We start from the raw sequence: 19,572 nt of genomic DNA, 5'->3' as shown, positions 1-19,572 counted from the left end.
TTAATATCTTAAGAGAACGAGTTCCTCGATTTACACGCACAGCCCATGAAAAGTGTTTTCCTTTGGTGTAGTCTAAACCTTCTGGGTGGTAATTTCATAAGAAAGCACCAAATTTTTGTGTTATAGACAGGGATAATGGCTCTAAGGACACCTTTCATGAATTTCCAGTGGTATGTGGAGCAGTATAAAAAAATAGGGTTTGGTCTTCTGAAGACTACAGGCTTACCAATTGCTTCCTGTGGGCATATATAGAAAACAGTATATCCTAGTAATTTATGTCTTAAAAAAATTAAAAGCCTGATATTGCAAAGAAAACATATTCCAGAAGATCACTCCGTAGCAAATCCTTAGAATCTCAAACGTATTCCCATTTTTACTGGTGATTTGATATTTTACCTTAGGCAAACTATTTTATTTTTCTGTGCCACTGCTTCTTAACTCATCCATTGCATGCCTTGCCTTTATCAACTTTCCAAAAGCAACAGTTTATTATATCTATTGTCACAGAGTATATCAAAATGATTGTTCAGTTCACTCTCAGGTGTCTGCCAACATTGCAATAAAGATGATTTCCAATAAAACGATATGTGAAGCAATTAAACCACCCTTTCTTTCTGCCAGGCAGTTGTTGGGAAGGTTCTATGACACCAAGTGTGGCACAGTCAGGAGAGAGATATCTAACTTAGAAATCTGTCTTAATTATATCACATGGACATAATTTGCTGATATCACTTGTAATTCTTATCTATTTGCATTTTTCAGGAAAATTTCACCTTGAGTCTGCAAGTTGACAATATGCAAATCCTGCATGTTCTGTGTAATCACATCTCCCTATTGCCTTCTCAGCTCCCTCTTCTGTTTTGTTCCCTATTTCACACGTTGAAACAGCTTTAATTGATATTTTTTCGGTCCCGTGATCCACAGGCCTCAAAGGTGTATCTACTAAGGAGCTTTGGAAGGTGACAAGGGAAGATATATTATATAGCTCTGTCTACAGGTACATTTTAAAAGATATCCAGACATGAGCTTAAAATTTTTGAAGTAGTCTGCCCTCTAAAAAGCCATCGAGAATGACATTTCAGGTTGTAAAACTTGCTATAGAACAGCATCTCACCTACTTGCTCATCACGGAAACATGGTGGGACAACTCTCACAACTGGAGTGCTGCAACAGATGGCTATAAACCCTTTACAAGGAATAGGTAAGGAAGGGAGAGGCAGTGGGGTAGCCCTGCTTGTTAGGGAGTGTTTTGATTGTCTAGAGCTTAATGATGATGATGATAGGGTTGAGTGTTTATGGGTAAGAATCGGGGGGAAGGCCAACAAGGCAGATATGGTGGGAGTCTGTTATAGTCCTGACCAGGATGAAGATCCAGATGAAATATTCTACAAGCAGCTGGGAGAAGTCTCACAAACACTAGCCCTTGTTCTTGTGGGAGACTTCAACTTACCAGATGTCTGCTGGAAATACAATACAGTAGAGAGGAAACAATGGAGGAGGTTCCTGGAGTGTGTGGAAGATAACTTCCTGACACAGCTGGTGAGTGAGCCAACTAGGGACGGTGTCCCACTGGACCTATTGTTTGTGAACAGAGAAGGACCTGTGGGTGATGTGATGGTTGGAGGCCGTCTTGGGCATAGCGATGATGAAATGACAAAAGTTTTCAATTCTTGGAGAAGTAAGGAGAGGGTCAGCAGAACTGCTACCTTGGACATCAGAGGGCATATTTTAGTCTGTTTAGGAGACTGAATAACAGTGTCCCCTGTGAGAGAGCCCTGAAGGGCAAAGGAGTCCAGGAAGGCTGGACATTCTTCAAGAAGGAAATTATAAAGGTGCAAGAGCAGGCCGTCCCCATGTGCTGAAAGATGAGCAGGTGGGGAAGACCAGCCTGGCTGAACAGAGACCTTTGGGACTCAGAAAAAAAAAAAAAAAAAGAGCATTTATGACCTCTGGGAGAAGGGGCAGGCAAGTCAAGAGGAGTATAAAGGTGTAGCGACATTATGCAGGGAGAAAATTAGAAGGGCCAAAACCCAACTAGAATTAATCTGCCTACTGCCATAAAAGACAATAAGAAACATTTCTATAAATACATTTGCACCAAAAGGAGGTCTAAGGAGAATCTCCATCCTTCATTGGATGCAGGGTGAAACACTTAATGCCTTCTTTGCCTCAGTCTCTAACAGTAAGACCAGTTGTTCTCCAGGTACCCAGCCCCCTGAGCTGGAAGACAGGGATGGAGAGCAGAATGAAGCCCCCATAATACAAGGGGGAATGGTTAGCGACCTGCTACACCACATAGACACACACAGTCCATGGGGCCAGATGGGATCCACCCAAGGGAGCTGGCAGAAGTGCTCACCAAGACATTATCAATCCTTTATCAGCACTCCTGGCTAACAAGGGAGGTCTTTGTTGACTGGAGGTTAGGAAATATGACACCCATCTACAAGAAGGGCCAGAAGTAAGATACAGGGAACTACAGGCCTGTCAGCCTGACCTCAGTGCTGGGGAAGGTTATGGAGCAGATCATCTTGAGGACCATCACGCAGCACGTACAGGACAACCAGGGGACCAGGTGCAGTCAGCGTGGGTTTAGGAAAGGCAGGTCCTGCTTGACTAACCTGACCTCCTTCTATGACAAGGTGACCCACTCATTGGATGAGGGGAAGGCTGTGAATGCTGTCTACCTAGACTTTAGTATAACATTTGACACCATTTCCCACAGCATTCTCCTGGAGAAACCAGCTGCTCATGGCTTGGATGGGCATACTCTTTGCTGGGTAAAAACCAGCTGGCTGGCCAGGCCCAAAGAGTTGTGGTGAATGGAGCTAAATCCAGTTGGTAGACGGTCACAAGTGGTGTCCTTCAGGGCTCAGTGTTGGTGCCAGTTCTCTTTAATATCTTTATCAACCATCTGGATGAGGGGATCGAGTGCACCCTCAGTAACTTTGCAGATAACACTAAGTTGTATAGGAGTGGTGAGCTGCTTAAGGGTAGGAAGGCTCTACAGAGCCTTGGGTCACAACAACACCGTGCAACTCAACAGCCTTGGGGAGGAGTGGCTGGAGAGCTGCCCAGCAGAGAAGGACCTGGGGGTGCTGGCTGACTGCTGGCTGAACATGAGCCAGCAGTGTGCCCAGGTGGCCAAGAAAGCCAACAGCATCCTGGCTTGTATCAGGAATAGTGTGGCCAGCAGGAGCAGGGAAGTGATCGTGCCCCTGTACTTGGCACTGGTGAGGCTGCACTTTGAATCCTGTGTTCAGTTTTGGGCCCCTCACTACGAGATGGACATCAAGCTGCTGGTGCATGTTCAGAGAACAGCAGTGAAGCTGGTGAAGGGTCTAGAGCATGAGACTTATGAAGAACAGCTGAGGGAACTGGGGTTGTTTAGCCTGAGAAGAGGAGGCTGAGGGGAGACCTTATTGCTCTCTAGAGGTACCTGAAAGGAGGTTGTAGTGAGGTGGGTGTTGGTCTCTTCTCCCGAGTTACTAGTGATAGGATGAGAGGAAATGGCCTCAAGTTGTGCCAGGGAAGGTTTAGACTGGATATTAGGAAAAATTTCTTTACCAAAAGAATTGTCAGGTTTTGGAACAGGCTGCCCAGGGAAGTGGTTTAGTCACCGTCCTTGGAGGTATTTAAAAGACATGTAGATGTGATGCTTAGGGACATGGTTTAGTGGTGGACTTGGCAGCACTAGGTTAACATTTGGACTTGATGATCTTAAAGGTCTTCTTCAACCTAAATTATTCTGCAATTCTATGATTCTACCCCTTGGCTGACTGGGGAGAGTCATTCCTCTTCCTTAACTCAGCAGTGTTCAGCCCCTGACACTCACTGTGGGGAAGAGAAATGACGGCTATTTAGCTGCTGCGAGCAACTGGAGGGAGAGGGAGTGAAAGCATACTGGCTGCACTTCACTGTCTGTTGGGAGGAGGAGTGCCTGGGAGCAGAGTGAATTGTGTGCATCATTGATAAAGGGAAACACAACTGGCTCATCCCAGTTAACTGGAGCGGGCAGGTGGGGAAGAACTGATGCAGGTGTAAAGGAGTTCTTGATCTATGCCTCTTTTAGGGAAGCTGTGGGTTGCTTCTTACCTGGAATAGGTTGTGAAGTAATTGTTCATATTTATGCTTATACAGTGGCTTGTCCAATCTTAGTGATTATTGATAGTTTCAAATGCATTCAAGTATTTGAGTTTGAAATGAAAATATGTGTTTGGGAATATGCAGCATCAGAAGAGGTCTGAAACCAGTTGATACTGATTTTAGACCAGAGCAGACAAAGTCCTTACTAAGCTGGAATTACAGCACTTGCAGGCTTGTTACTATCCTGACAGCTCCAAAACAGATCCTTCACATTTGCAGGGCAAAAAGGGGACCATGTGAGAATGAGTGAAAGTAAAACATAATGTGTGAAAGAAAGAAAGAATATTCTCCAGAATGCAGATTTCTTTTAAAAATCACTACTTAATTCAAATAGAGAGTTCTGTTAGTGATAAAGAGTTTATCCATTACCTTACCAGAGGTTAACTTTAGCTAAATATTATCAGAATATGCATTCTTTATTTAAATATTGGAAAGTTTCTTTAAATTGTACTGTAAAGTGCCATATAAACAGAGCTTTTCAGGGCATCCATCCACTACTGTACTTAGACTGAAGTGACAGATTTGGCGTCAGGAGATAGCTATCAGTGCTCTGCCTATTGCAGCACTTCATAAGTCGTAGTATACTCTGATGAGATTTTAAAGAAGATCACAACAGAAAGTTTAAAATGTGTATTTATGATACAATGAACCTTTACATTAACAAATACATATATAATTTAGTACCTAAAGAGCTTCTTTGTGTTTGGAGACCTCTACAATTTTTAATTTTTGTTTTGAAAGTGAGTTTGACATAGTTTAGTTATAAAAGAACCCAAGGCAATCAAAGCTAGAGGACTGAACAGTAAAGCTTGTAGGTCCAGCAGCTTATACAAGTATTGTCCCTTTTCTAGCCATATTCATAGTGGCCCAAGTTTCAAGCTGGATTTCAGGTTTATATCTCAGTTTGTTTTTTTCTCTAATATGGTTTAGTGTATTGGTATGATTTAAATATATTGGGGGGCTTAATAAAATAGTAACATCCATTTTTCCCAGTGTGGGAGTGCGAATTAACGGTTAAAGACAGAGACAATGAGCCATGATTCCCTGGTTCTATTCTGGGCTCTGAGCTGACTCACTGCATAATCTTACTCAAGTCATTTAAATTCAGGTGAAATGGGCCCCACTAAGCTGATGAGATAATGCATGTTTCAGCCTTTCTTCCTCAGTGGACTTTTTTATACAATTCTGCCTCTCAGTCATCAACAAACTTATCAATATGCTGTTGCATAGGATCATTGTAAATTGTATTTAATATAATTGTTTAGTAGTTTTTAAATCCTTTATTTTTCCCAATAGAATCAGGCAAGTAAATGTTATCCTATTCTGTGGAAATATTTTTTCTGAAACGATTCTCTTCCACATCCAGATGAAATGACCTTTCAAAAAGCATTGACACCTACAATAGTTAATTGCCCGTCAGTCGGGTTGATACCTGGAGGTATCATTGACTCATGCTCAGACCTCTGCAGTGCACTAAATGATCCTCTGTGATACATGAGTCCCAAGTCAGGACACTGAGCATTTGTTCTCCACTGTAAAGAGTACCTCTGTCACTGATGTGTGAAAACTCAGGACATCTTTACTTTCATTTTAATTCCAGTATTTGGAGTGAAAATCGAAATACTGACCACTTTTGACAAGTAGATTTGTTTTCCAGCAAACTGTAGTGGAACTTAACTTAGAACAAAACATGCTTTCCCTTCCAGAAACTGCATCCTGTATTACTGTGTTCCGCCTTTTTAGTTGCCTTGTTTGTTCCAGCAAATATTATTCTTTCTCTAGTTAGCATTCAGAATTAAAAAATTGAGGTATTTGGAATCCATCCAGTATCTGTGAAGTTGCTCTGGTCTTTTTGATGGACATGTTGGATGGCCTGTGAGTTACTTGCATCCATATTGTCCTTCCACTGTCATAATCCACAGCTGACTGAGGAGGATAAGAAATTACGGCTCAGAATGACTTCACATGACTACACATCCCAGCAGCGTGAATGGCAGCACCAAGTGGTGGTGATTCATTCCCTCGGCACTGAAATTGCCTGCGTTCGGAGGAAAAGGATTACTTTTGAACAAAGAAATGCTTTATCCAACAGAGAGTACAGACATTATAGAGTTATTAATCAGGGCAGTCATCCTGAAAGTAGATTTAACTGCAGGATTTCATGTAGAGGGAAACTAGAATTACAGTAGGAAGTGATTGAGGACTCAAAGTCGTAGATAGAATTGCATATTTTAAGGGCTCCTTAAATTACACCTGGGGAAAGGTTCACTCTGTGGATGCTAATGAAATGGTTCCTGTTTGTGTGGTTCAGTGTTTCCTTTTGATGGCATCTCCCCAGTGCAGTAATTGCAGTTGGTTGTAAAATAGGAAGACAACCAGTTTAATTTGCTCTGTTTTCCACTTCAGTATCACTGCAGGCTGTTTCTTTGCTAAATCTCATATGCGAAGCCGAGCCAACCTCATCATCGGTGAGATGGAGGGGTTACAATAGAATAGGGACAAGCAGAAATAACAGAAATTCTGAAACAAATTAATGGAAGCTTAGATGTCTTGGAAGTGCAATTAAAGATTTCAGAGGTTACACCAACCTACATTTCTGGTAGTTCTTGAAAGGCGTGAGGTTTCGCCTGTTAATAATATCTTAGGTATTTATACCTATAAAAAGTGTTGTGAAACATAGTCATTTTGATTTGGTAGCGCTTTTAGCACCCATCCTATACAAGTGTATGTGTCTGCACAAAGTAGGAAATAATAGGTAATCATGCATTTTGTATTTTCTTACACAACATCACAGAATTCCATTCCCTAGAGTCTTTAAAAACTTGCTCAGAATTTGTATAGGGTTGGATATTACATTAGTTTCTTCTTTCTGCTTCTTTAGATGTTGGAATTTGGGTAACAAAATTCTAACCTTGCACAAATAGCATGATTTCTGCCAAGTATCTGAAAGACGTGCATGTCCAAGTGAAAAATTGCTCCAAATGTGTCATGGTATTAATTTTTATTTAAAGACACAAATATTTCTGTCCTTAGTAATGTATATTATACTTGAAAGCTTTCATTTCATTACCGCTGTAAAATCATGTGTCAAACAGTCTGTAAATTCTTGGCCTATTAGTTTCAGCAAGTCAGGAGCCAGTATGTTATTTACAACCACGGCATTGGTTGCTCAGGGAGCGGTTTCTGCTTGATCTGAATGGAATGCTCTGTGATCGGTCCATGGAGCTCATCCTTTCTCCCATTGACTTATGAGATTATTCATATGGATTTCTATTCTTTCCCTGGTGTTATAGTGGAGATGATATCTTCGTAGTGCTACATTTGGTGAAGCAAAGACTTGGGAAATAACTACAGTTCTGGAATATGGAGTTTCAAGTAGGTTTTTCCTCCCAGTGCACATATTTGTTAAACTGAGGTTGAATCTGTAGGTATGTCTTAACTGCAAACTTCATAAACCATTTTCTGCAAGATTTAAGAGACGAGTTTCACTAATTTCAGCACCGAATTGTCACTTATCTGATTTCCTGATTGGCCTTATTCTACTAAACACTTTTACATCTAACGCACCTCTTTCAGTATAGCTGTCTGTTCAAAACATGTTCCAGGCCAGTCACTCATATTACTGAAGACTAAGGACAGCTTTTGCTTTTTGTGTTACCTCCTTTTTGTGATTATGGAATAATATGTGGTGTATCTTCAGCTCCTTGGGAGGTATATAAGATTTCAGTAATCTCAGTGTATTCTTCTGCTACGTTTGTGTGGAGTCACAGACAAGGTGAAGTCTGAAAGGAGTTAAGTACCCAGAAATTCCCCTGGAATCTGCTGCTATACTGTTAAAACTAAAGTTGTTCTTCATCTCCGTGTTTTTAGTGATTCTTATTCCTGAGAGTGTGCAGCATATTCCCTCTCCATAAATAACGATCAGTTTAATTCACTGCATAATGGAGAGATGGGAACACCTTCCCAGCATTCCCACTGCGGCCCTTTATACTTCTAAACCTGCAGAAGGGAAACTGTCTTTGGTCATCAGAAGATGTATTAATGCCCAGATGTACAAAGGGAAAGACAACTGAAATCTGTGTCTCAGTTTTTGCAGCAGCTTTAAACAATCCAGTCCTCAGCTGACAGCTTGTTGTTGCACACTAATGGTGGCCCAGCTTATAAGAGGATCTAGAAAATAATTTATGTGGAGGGATATCTCATTGGTTTACTGCTTTACCAAGGAAAAATAAATGGTTGTTTTAACTACCAGCATTTTTGCACATGGATTTTCATCCTAACTGCCCTTGAAATTGGTGCACTTGCCTCTCTGTGTGTGTGCACTGCTCTTACCCCTCTACCCTTCATGGCATTTCTTAGCTCCTCATAACGGCAACAAAACAAAGTGAAATTTCATTTGATTTGCTGAAGTTTTATTCACAACAGTTTCAAATTCATTTTGTTGATATGCTTTTGGACAATTTTGTGTCTGGAGAGAGGTAAGCAGAGAGCTAAAACATTTATGGATGCTCCAATTAATTCAGTATGGCACTTACAGAACACATTTCAAATAACACATTTGTAAATAATGCTGGTTTGCCATATTTCTTATAAAATGTCAGATTCTTTATAACTGGTATAACTGAAACAGGATATCTGATCACAATGCAGCTGCCTTAGTATTTATTGTTCAATATCTCTTTATTTTTACTGGACAACAAAAATGTATCCTCTGGTGTTTTCAGTGAAAATGTTTTGAGGTCAGAGACATTTCTATCATGTTCATCACAGACCACTTTATCACTTTTTTTTAATATAAGTATATTGTGCATTTTTTACAAGTTATCAGTTTGTTTATGAGGAAGAAAATAGTGTCCAGTTTGTAATAATGGGGAAGCTACTAAGTGAAGTCCACTGATATTGGAAGACATAGTGTTGGTTTGCTGAGAGATGGATGGTCGTATTGTCCAACTTCTTATTCTCTCAGACAGTGGGTTCACATTAAACAAGTTCATGAGTGTGTTCATGACTTTCATTATATTGTATTTGCAAATAGGCAAATGTAGCTGGGGATGTCAAGTGGAGACAAGCGCTGAGGGACAGTGGCCCTCCATTTCATATTGTGAAAAAAGCGGAAGAAGTGAAGCAGAGAGAGTAATCCCTTGGGGAAAGAAAGGCCTTGAATTTTTTTTATGGCAATGACATTAGCATAAAAGCTAGCATGAGACACTGATATTTAGAACAAACATACTTTTGGGTTTCCCTCTTTTCTGAGGCAGAGAGGAGAATTAGGAAAAAATCTTCCCACCTGAGCTTTCTCTTGCATTCCCATATGAACATAAATTGTTAAATTGAAAAATAAATATTTTTAAAATTAAATTCCCATTTATGTTTTCATTGTTTCACACTTATTTCCTCTCATATGAGCTATAATTACTTCTCCATTATCACAGCATGTTGACTTTGAGTTGCTGGATGCCACTGCTTGGCATTTATCTCAACTTGTCTTTTCCTTTCTTTCATTACTCCAATGAGTGTTAACAATTTCTAAAAATCTGACAAGAATCTTAAATGTCTAAATGGTTCATTTGTTCTAAGGTATGTTGAATATGCCAACAGCACAGCAAAAAGAGATAAAAAAAGTCAATTCATCATTGAAATGAGAGAGGGAGAAATGTATCCACTGTTTACCTGCTGTTGCTGTGGTGTGTGTGGTATCAGATAGAGGATATGAATTTTATTTGTTGTGTCATTAGTTAAACAAGCAGTTATTGCAGAAACAACTATCCATCTTTATATGCAACTTTAGTTAATTAAATGCTTTGCAGTACCTGCTGGCTTTAGGAAGTTGAGTGGCTGGTGAGTCATAGTTATCTAATTTCACTGTTATTTTCTAAACCCAATTCTGTCTCATTTTGCTGTGTGTATTGAATTCAGTGTCTGGGCCCCTTCACTGATTCCACGTGGTTCTTTCCATATTCAGCAACCTTGCTTTTCCTTTTCTTTCAGGAGCTTTTAAGAGTGTCAGGTTACGCAATTATTAGTTGCAAGTCCAAAGACTAATATATGCTCTCTTTGCTCTTAAATCCCAAAGATTGTCCCTAAAAGTTCAGTGCTTTCTTCATAGCTGTGCATGTTGTTTCCAATCCTTTAAATTAATTCTTTGTTATTAGTAATTTGTTTCAATAAGAGTGCCTTTTTAGCAAGTTGCTTGTTGGCAAAATGCTCACACTGGGGATGTTTCACCAGGGCTGCTGTCAAAGAAGTTTGGGAAGTTCTTAAAACAACTAAAACCCACATCCATCTCCCACTTTCATGACTTTCTCTACCAATACATGGCTGGCTGGGTGGATCACTGTACCTTGGCAGTTGCCTGCTCTGGCTTGGTCCTGGAAATCTCTGACCATGTCTGTGGCCTAGTAAGCAGGACTGGTTTTTATTTGACAGCACACTCCAGCAAATCTGTATGTAGTAGAAGCAGTTGTGCAGAGGTGGCAGATTCTAATTTCTGTCAGAATTGCTGTGTGTGATTTGTTTTCACCTGCATCTCCTACTTTGCTAAGTATTTTGGAACATATTGGTTCCTCTTAGCAAAATAATTCCATATTACAGTAAATATATTTGTTAAAGTGGGGATTTTAGTAGTTTAAAATGAAATTTCCCAATCAAAATTATTTTCTCCTCTTCAGCTAACTTTATATTTATTGGTATATATGTCTTTTTCCTTGGCAGCCTAAAGAATCACAACGGTCATATTGTTCAGGATTTCAAAGAGCCATCGTTTATCTTTGTGGATACAAGTAAACGGACAATGGTGTCCCGACCATCTGCTCAAGCTGCTTGAGAACAGTCTTCTGTGCAAATGGCATGAAAGGTAATTTAACCTCAGAAGGTGCCCACAGAGCTTCAGTTCTGTTTACCATTGTCTCTTTGCCAGTCTAAAAATAAATCATGCTGAACAAAAAAAAATCCCTTCTTCTTTCCCAATTTAAAGAACAGATCAGCAGAGGAGCTAATTTCAGCTAATTTCACTAGCAAGGGGTTGTTTTTCCTTTCTAGTATTTTTCTAAGTAGCAAAGAGCTTTTCTGGGATAAATGGTAGCTGTCTTATAATTGTCTTTGTTGCTGTAGGAGGCTGTTGTTTTTCAGAGTACAAAATAGGCTGTAATCATAGAGTGGTACTCAGTGCTGGGTGATACACACTTTCAGTATATCAAATGCAGTTCTGCCACGACCCCTTTGCTATTTTGCATTGCCAGCCCATGTGTTGTAATGAGTAAGGCACCTGTGTTAGTAAGCAGGAAGTTTTTTTCTCAGAGGGGTATTCTGTCCTTTCTCTGGCTGTACTTTTTCAAAGCCCCATTTGGTAGTAGTGTCATTCTCTGGTCCCAGTGAAACCGTTAAAATGCTTTTAAAGGCTTTTAAAATTTTACGGCTGGTAAAAAAAAAATCAGAATAGCAGTTGTAAAATGTGTGTCTATGTATATAAAATAACCAAAAGAGGGAAAAGGGGTTCCTTTCTAAATCTGAATATGTATTTCAGGATGGAAAAGAAGGACCTGACATTCATCTCACGGTCACTGGTTTTACAGTTCCTATTGGCTACAGTGGTTAATATCACAACTAGCAAGAGTACATGGCAGGTGTTGTCCCACCGCTTTAACCTCTGTACTATCTTCTGCCATCTATTGTGCTAATTTCTCCAGTTCCTACCACAACAAATAAAGCAGTTTCTGGTTCCTTCGTACTTTCTTACTGTTTATACTCCATTCTTCCTGCTTTATGGTAGATCAAACTAGTCCAAGATTTGAGACTGTTTTCTTGCAAAGATTGGAGGTCAGATTAGATGTTGTAGAGCATATTCTCTGGGATGCTGTGGCTGTGCAGTCATCTTGCATGCTGCTGTGGGAGAAGAAGGAGAAAAAGTGTTTTCCTAGCTGCTTTGTCAGATAGCTTGTGGGCATGTGGGAATATCAGCAGCAGAAAGAAGGTAAATATAATCTGTATTCAAGAAGTGAACTTGGATTAAAGTAACAGTGATGATAGTGTGTCCGCAAGAAAAGACGTATGTCTGAGCAGGCTTTGTTGCTGAATTGGCTACATTGGTTTAGCTAACCTAATAAAAAGTGTCTTATTGTAATAAATACATTCTGGACATAAAAATGGACCAAGTTCTTATATTTAATTGCAAAAGAGTATCCGGTCTTCATGGTGGCATAGCTTTTGCTCCAATTTAACAAGATAAGCCTGATTCATATTTTTCTTGGACATTTTCACTTAGATTTTTTTTTTTTTAAAGCAGAAGAGGTGGAACATGACAGATTTGAAAATGTTTTATATAGCTTTCAACAAGAAGCAATTTATAGCACCTTGAAGTTACATAACTTCTAACTCCACTTTTTTCACGGCATGTTTTAGATAGTTCTGGTGCTTTCACAATAATTCAAAGGAATATGCAATCAGTCAATCCATCTTATCTATTTTAAGCATTTCCAAGGAACTATCGCTGTAGTTTCTAGGTTCTAAATCTGAATACAAGTGACAGTTTGCCATAAACATGCATTTTGCAAAATATCAGAAAGAAAAATGGCTTTATTTGTTTATGAAATGAAAACTTCCTCAAATAAAGGGATCCCACAACGTTCAGGGCATGGTTTAGGAGACATGGTAGTGTTGGGTTGATGGTTGGACTTGATGGTCCTAGAGGTCTTTTCCAACCTTAACAATTCTATGATTCTATGTTGCTCATTGTATTCCCTACACAATTAGTATTAATTTGTGCATGTACTTTAGGACAAACTGCATTTGTCATAGAAAGACGATGGGTTTGGTCTCCAGCTTCATGTGCATCTGTAAGACCCCACAGTTATCAGAAAGATAATGTAGTATTACCTTTTAGTAATTGCATTGACCTAGATATAGGACAAATGTGTGCAACAAAGTTTTTCACAAAGAAACATTTAAAATAACCTAGGAGGGCATCTAGGAATTAATCCAGATGGCTTCAGAATACTTATAGCCAGAGGTAGTTGAATAATATCATAAAATAGCTTATTCAAGTCCTTTTATGATATTGTTCAAATGAATCGTTCAGCTTTTAGTCAAGTGAATAATTCATGAACATTCATCTATAGGAATTTAATCAAGACATGTGCTTAATATTTTTGCAATTCATTCAGTTTTACCTATAGTACTATCAAAGCAATGCCTCAGCCTCAGCTGGCACCTCTGTGCAGTTTGAAAGTTTAGGGTTTGCATTATTTAAGCTCACAAAGAAGCCAAGGAAAATAAGGTTGAGAGTATAGGGCAGAATTAGGTGCCTGTCTGGGACATAAAGGTTACCCAGTTGAGAAAAACAGGCTATCAGTTGAGAAAAGCATAAGAATTACCAATCAAGAGCAAGAAATTTTGAGTGGATGAAAATACCCCTAACAGATAAAAAAGCCTGCGTCTCAGGAATATTGTCTGTTTCTGACTGCATTAGCATATTAACTTAAAATTTTTAAATGTTCATTCCTTGTTTATGGTTCTTTCACAGCTGTAGAGCAGATTTGGATTATTATAGTGCACTTTTCCAATCTATATGGAAGTTTTACTAGAAAGAAGAGGAGGAATATTAAAAAAAAGCTATCAGAATTTACTGGAGCTTTTTTAAGGGTGGGGACTGCCACTGTAATTCAAAGCAACAGTCTCAATAACAGATGGAAATCTCTGCTACTCTTGAGCTAAGAGAAAGACCTCTGGAAGACCCTTTTAGTATTCCCTGAAGTATGAAAGTCATGAAGGTTTGAGAGCTCAGTTTATCTTCTGTCTCTCAAAAGGCACATGGTAGTTCTGCATGTTCTTGTTGTTGACAATTTAGTGAGCCTATTATTTTGGCCCACATATCATTATTAGGTTCACTGAAAGCAGGAATTAGAGATTGGATGGGATTTGATTGCTACCTCGCATCTGCTCCAGCTCACGGACCATGTTTGGACTTTATTAGCTGTTGCCTCTTGAATGCTGGTCTGTCCTGAAATGAAGTGGTCAGTGGAGAGAAAGGAGTAAATATTGTTGCTCTCCCCAGGAGAACTTTGTCTTAAACGTTCTTTTGATGGAAGGCCTGAGATTTGAAATATGGAAAAGCTCGTTCCCAACTTATGGTAATACCATTTCAAGCATCCTCCTCACCCATACCATGTAGCACTGACATTCGATTTCATGAGCTGTAATCATCTGCTGTTAGCAGCCATGATTTTAGGCTCTGGTTGGTTTTCAGTTTGTGGTGAGGACACTTTAGTGGAAGCATATGTAAGGGTCTAAATGTCTGCTAGGTGTCTAAATTCTAATATGTAATGAATGAACTGTATGTCTTCATGGTAGTCAGGCCAAAAGAATGACTCAAATGACTAGCTTCTGTAATTCAAATGCTGCTAGTACCATTTGAAATGCTTCAGGCTGTGAGGGACATCCACATGGAACTGATAAATACGTCACAGGAGCTGCAGGAGACCTGCCGCCTCCTCATGTGATAGCTGGAGGCCAAGAAAGAATATTCCATGGCATCTCTGAGGGCAACTGAAATGGGCCTTAGGTATCTAGGTAATGGTAAACTTAAGCATCTTCCTTGTGTGTGGACAACAGATGCTGGGGATGTAAGTCTGAAGCTGAACACCATCACATGTAGCTGTTTCTTTATTGTATTTTCTGCAAACAGCCTCAGTCACATGAGATTCACATAGAGAATTAAAAAGAACAAGGAAAGTCATCCAGGTTTTGTCTCATTTACTTACTACGGTCCCTTGTAGGAGTATGACACTGCTATGATATACTGAAGAGAAACATTCAAGGGCAGGCCCATGAAAATTTTATCTGAAGCAGCTGAAACAGCTGCCAGTGAAAACTTCCTGGCAAACTGAGAGGCAAAGGCAGGAGCTCAGGTGAGTACATGTGACAGTCCAGGGTACTGCCTAATGCAATCAGGAAAAATAGTCCCTTGGTTTCAGATTTAGGTGGGGACTTTGTGCTAAGTGAACCAATGGCTTGGGGCAGGCATTCAGTTGGGCATGTTGTCTCGAACCAGGGACCCGCTGAGGGGAAAACCTTATTGGGGTGGGACTGCAATTAGTATGACCTTGTCCATTTAGAGACCCTGAGCAGAGCTTTGGTGTCTGGGGCAGTAAATGGGGCCTCAGCTGTTTCAGGACCATAGAGGCCCAAGCAAGGCCTTGGCCACTTTGGAGCAGCATGGACTGTAAGTCAGACTTGGGCAGTTTAGGGGGCCAGGGGGACTTGGTAGCAGGTGATGACGAAGGCAACTAGCTGGGCTTCAGCAGTAAGGGAGCTCTTTGCAGGGTAGGACACTTGCAGGTGGCTTGTGATGCTGCTCGGTTGGTGTTTGCTCTTAGCGCTTGGAGTTTGCCCAGCAGGGTCAGGTTCTGCTTTTAGGTCTTTTTGGAACAGCTTTTGAGGTCTTCCAAGCTAGTAAGGAGAAAAGTTGGTTCCTGATAAGGACCTGTTAATTCTGATAGGGTTGGGCCAGTCTTGGGCCCCCCAATACAGGAAAGACAGTAATAAACTGGAACAAGTCAGCAGAGGGCCACCAGGATGGTCAGGGCTGGAGCACTTATCCTCCGAAGAGAGGTTGAGGGACCAGGACTGTTTCAGCCTGGAGAAGAGAAGGCTCTGGGGGCACCCAACAGCAGCCCCTGGTACCTCCAGGGAGGTTATAGAGCCAGGCAGTGATGCATAGTGTGGGGACAAGAGTTAATGGGCACAAGCTGAAACAATAAGTTTAGACTGGATATAAGGAGAAACATTTTCACATTGAGGACAGCCAGGTGCTGCACTGGGTTGGCAAGAGATGCTGGGCTGGCTCCCTTCTCTTAAGTGTTCAAGACCCAACTAGACAAAGCCCTGAGCAACCAAGTCTAATCTCACAGCTAACCCTGCTTGGAGCAGGAGCTTGGACTAGAACCTCCTAGGTTCCTAGGTACCGCCTAGGAAGGGTGTCCCTTCCTACCTGAATTTTCCTATAATTTTAAGATACATTATTTCAAGAAGTGAAGCCAGTAGCTTCTCTGTTCCAGCCCAATTAGACAAGGACAGAAGAACTATTTCCTCTTAACTAAAGATGTCAGGACAGTAATTTTCCTTTCCTGGCAGGAAAAGATGTGGTCACAGAATTAATAGAATTAACCCTGTTGTAGTACAATATAAAATAAAGGCTGGGATTGTGAAATCTTGTTGTTACAATCAACATTAAAAAAATTGTGAGGGCACAGGAAAAAAAAAAAGAGCAGAAGGATTTAGAGTGGGGTTCATTGTATTTTGTTTTGTTTTATTTTATGGTGCCTTTTTTCCTGTGAAAAGGTGGGAAAATGAAATCCTACTTTCTTCTAAGTGCAACAATACAAACACACAAAAAGGAGAAAGAAAATATAGCAGTTTGACTTGCAACTAGATATCTAGCACTTCCTCAAAATTAGGAAAGCTCACAAAAAAGAAATTTTGAGTCATTCTAGGATATTTTTTCTCTTCTCTCCCCATCTCATTGGAGCAAAAACTTCCCTATATATTTGAGGGAACATTGAAATAGGTTTTCTTACCTCTCTAATTAAAGCCATACTTTATTTCTTTAATCACAAGTCATGTATTACATATAAGCCAGCATATACTGCTAGGTATGCATGTGTAAAAATAATTACCTACTTTTGAATTATGACACATTTGCATAAGGAGAGAGCTGCATAATGCAAAAAGATACTGAATTACTTTTTGCCTTTACTACTATTATAAAATAGCTGGTAAACTGAAAAGGAATGTAGAAAACATCAATTTCATTGACTTGTGAACAAAAAGAAAGGATGTTTCAAAAGTATGCGAACCACTACATAAATACAGGCCCAGTGTTATAGCAGTGTTTCAGATAAAAATCATGTTTTGAAAGAAAAAAAATTTAGAAAACAAGTACAATAGTAAAGCATAGTTATCACAGAACAATAATAAAATCAACAGTGAATTTGCTGTATTTTTTATGAATTCCAAGAGCAGGATTTGAGTAGGCTCTGGAACACAGGAACCATGCTCTTGCTTTGTTATTTGTTGTTTAGCCAATTGCATACTTGAGTAGAAAGGTGGCTGTGACTGTTTGAATTTTGGTCACCACTATCTGTACCAAAGGCCATATACAGCTGAGCTGGTGACCTCCCTTCCTAGAAAACCTGATGTGTGCAGCAAGGTTAGGTAAGATGCTAGAGCTTGTGTTGCTTCAGGAATAGCCACAGACAATTTAGAGTGTGCTTGTAACGCCACACTTCTTTTCCTACAGCTTATTAAAAAGAAAATTGTAGGGCAGTGTAACCGGGACAGGTATTGGATACCATTAAAGGAACTTTTCTTAGTTGCATCAAAATCTTAAAGGATGTCTGCAAGAACTCAGCTACTTTCAGGAAAATAAAGGTTGGTTGGTATTAATGTCAGAATGAGTTTTTTTGTTTCATTGTCCATGTCCCAAAATTATTGTCGTACTTTTTCACACTGTTGATGGTCTTTTAACAGTCTTATGCTAGCTTATGAGAAGTATGCTATTACAGTTCATAAACACTTGATTACAACAGTACTAATTTTTAATACGTTTCAAGATTGTTCCTTCTAGTAGTAAGTAAAGCAAGTAGTGTAAAATTGGTGATCACTAAAACTTTATGACAAGATGTATTTCATTTTGCTCTTTTAATATCCAAGTCCCTTACCCTGAAGCAAGACAATCTTTTTTTTTACTTCTGTTCCATTATTTTCAAGCTACCACCTCTGAAGTTTATTCTGATTGAACCTTGAACTGATCAAATACGATGTCAATAGCATAAAGTTTAATAAATGTACAGATCATTGTATTGGTTCTGGTGAATGCATGCAGAAGACATTTCATGCATTTATAAATAGTTTAATAAATAAAGGAATTCTTCATTGGCATTTTCATCTTGTCTATAAATTGGAGTGAAACATTTAATTATTTCTAATTTTTAAACGTTTTTAGTTATATGCAATCATTAGTAGGTTACAGTTGGAGGGTTTGTTTATGTGAATGTGTGTATATATACATTAAATACATATATATGGTTGGTTTCTGTTTGGTTTGTTCCTCTACTGCATCTGTCACCTACTGTTTGATTTTTCTTTCTTCTAATGCATTTTGACATTTCCTTGAAACATTCTTCAATAGAAACAGTGCTGACATTTCTCAGATATTTAGAAACATGTTACCTTTTAATCATATACAACATATCTTAGTAGAAAATAGTGTAAAGTAGAGGTTTGTATGCTTGAAAATAAATTGGTGGTAGTTTGGGGGTTTTATTTCTTGGGTGGTTTAGTTTTCCCAAGGGTAGGCTAACACTGGTGAGCTGCAACTCTGGTGCCTAGAGAAGGTATCATCCTAATGAAAGTGGTATTAGAAGTGTGTATTTTGAATTACTATTCAAAAAGTTTGTTGTTTGTAAATAAATAATAATTTTGCTAGCATTTACATCAAGTTTTATCAGGCAAAGTATCTTAGATATAACGTTTGGATTGTGATTTGTTCCACTGTGCCAAGGCTGAAGGTGTGTTATGTATCTTAGCTGTGGTACAGGGCTGTTTTCACATGACATAGCTGGAAGGTGTGACTGTTAGCATTTGGCCTCTTGGTTGGAAATGGTATGGCAGAAACTGCAAGCTTTTCTTTTTACTGCTCTGGTAGTTGAATTAGTCTCAGAATTATCTTTTGCATCTCTCTAAATTACAGCCAGTGGTTTCCAAAGCAGAGGGGTTAATTCTCTTACATTATTAGCTTTTGAAGTAAAAAGAATATAGAGGTTTCATAGTGAAGCCTCACTGCAGGTAAATCTTACAGTCAGAAAAGAATGTAGTGCCTTCATACTTCTTTAGAAATAAGACACATTCCTTTTACAGTGTGTACTTGCAAACTTGCAACTTGAAATGGACATGAGGTCTTCCACTTCAAAACCTATTAATTTGACAGGTGTTAATTCTTGGGGAAAAAACAGCTTTTTAATATGCTTTTGGCGTGCTTCCATTTCAGCACTTTAAATCAAATCATTAAATATTTCTGATGGTTCTAAATTTTTAGAAGGAAAATAGGTCAGCAGAGTCAGTAAATCATTTTGTCTTTAGGAATGGTGATGTATTGAAAGATAGTAATGAGATTTAGTTTTGCTGCATGTGAAAAAATTACATTTGTAACATGATAGATCAACTCTGGAATTAATACTACCTTTGAATCAGTGATCAGTGCATAAAACAATGAAATTATGAAAAGTAATTTAAGTATTGCAATGTTAAAATGACAGTAATTCATAGTTTTAATCTTGAAGCAACATTTAGACTACAAAAAATACTGCATCGTTAAAAGAATCATGGAAGGATAGAACATACACGGGAGTGTATGAGGGACAGGTACAAGGGATT

The 19,572-nt window shown here is 39.2% G+C and overlaps 1 protein-coding gene across 1 annotated transcript in view; it reads left to right on the top strand.

Moving 5' to 3' along the window:
- DLGAP1 (DLG associated protein 1) overlaps positions 1–19,572 on the top strand; it is a 432,218-nt gene that overhangs the window by 74,989 nt on the left and 337,657 nt on the right. The window contains exon 2 of the mRNA XM_064442940.1: positions 10,858–10,999. The gene's annotated coding sequence lies outside the window, so the exon portion shown is untranslated. The remainder of the gene's footprint in view (positions 1–10,857; positions 11,000–19,572) is intronic.

Source organism: Phalacrocorax carbo, chromosome 2 (assembly GCF_963921805.1).
Source record: "Phalacrocorax carbo chromosome 2, bPhaCar2.1, whole genome shotgun sequence".
NCBI lineage: Eukaryota > Metazoa > Chordata > Aves > Suliformes > Phalacrocoracidae > Phalacrocorax > Phalacrocorax carbo.
This window is presented reverse-complemented; position numbering and strand designations above follow the sequence as displayed.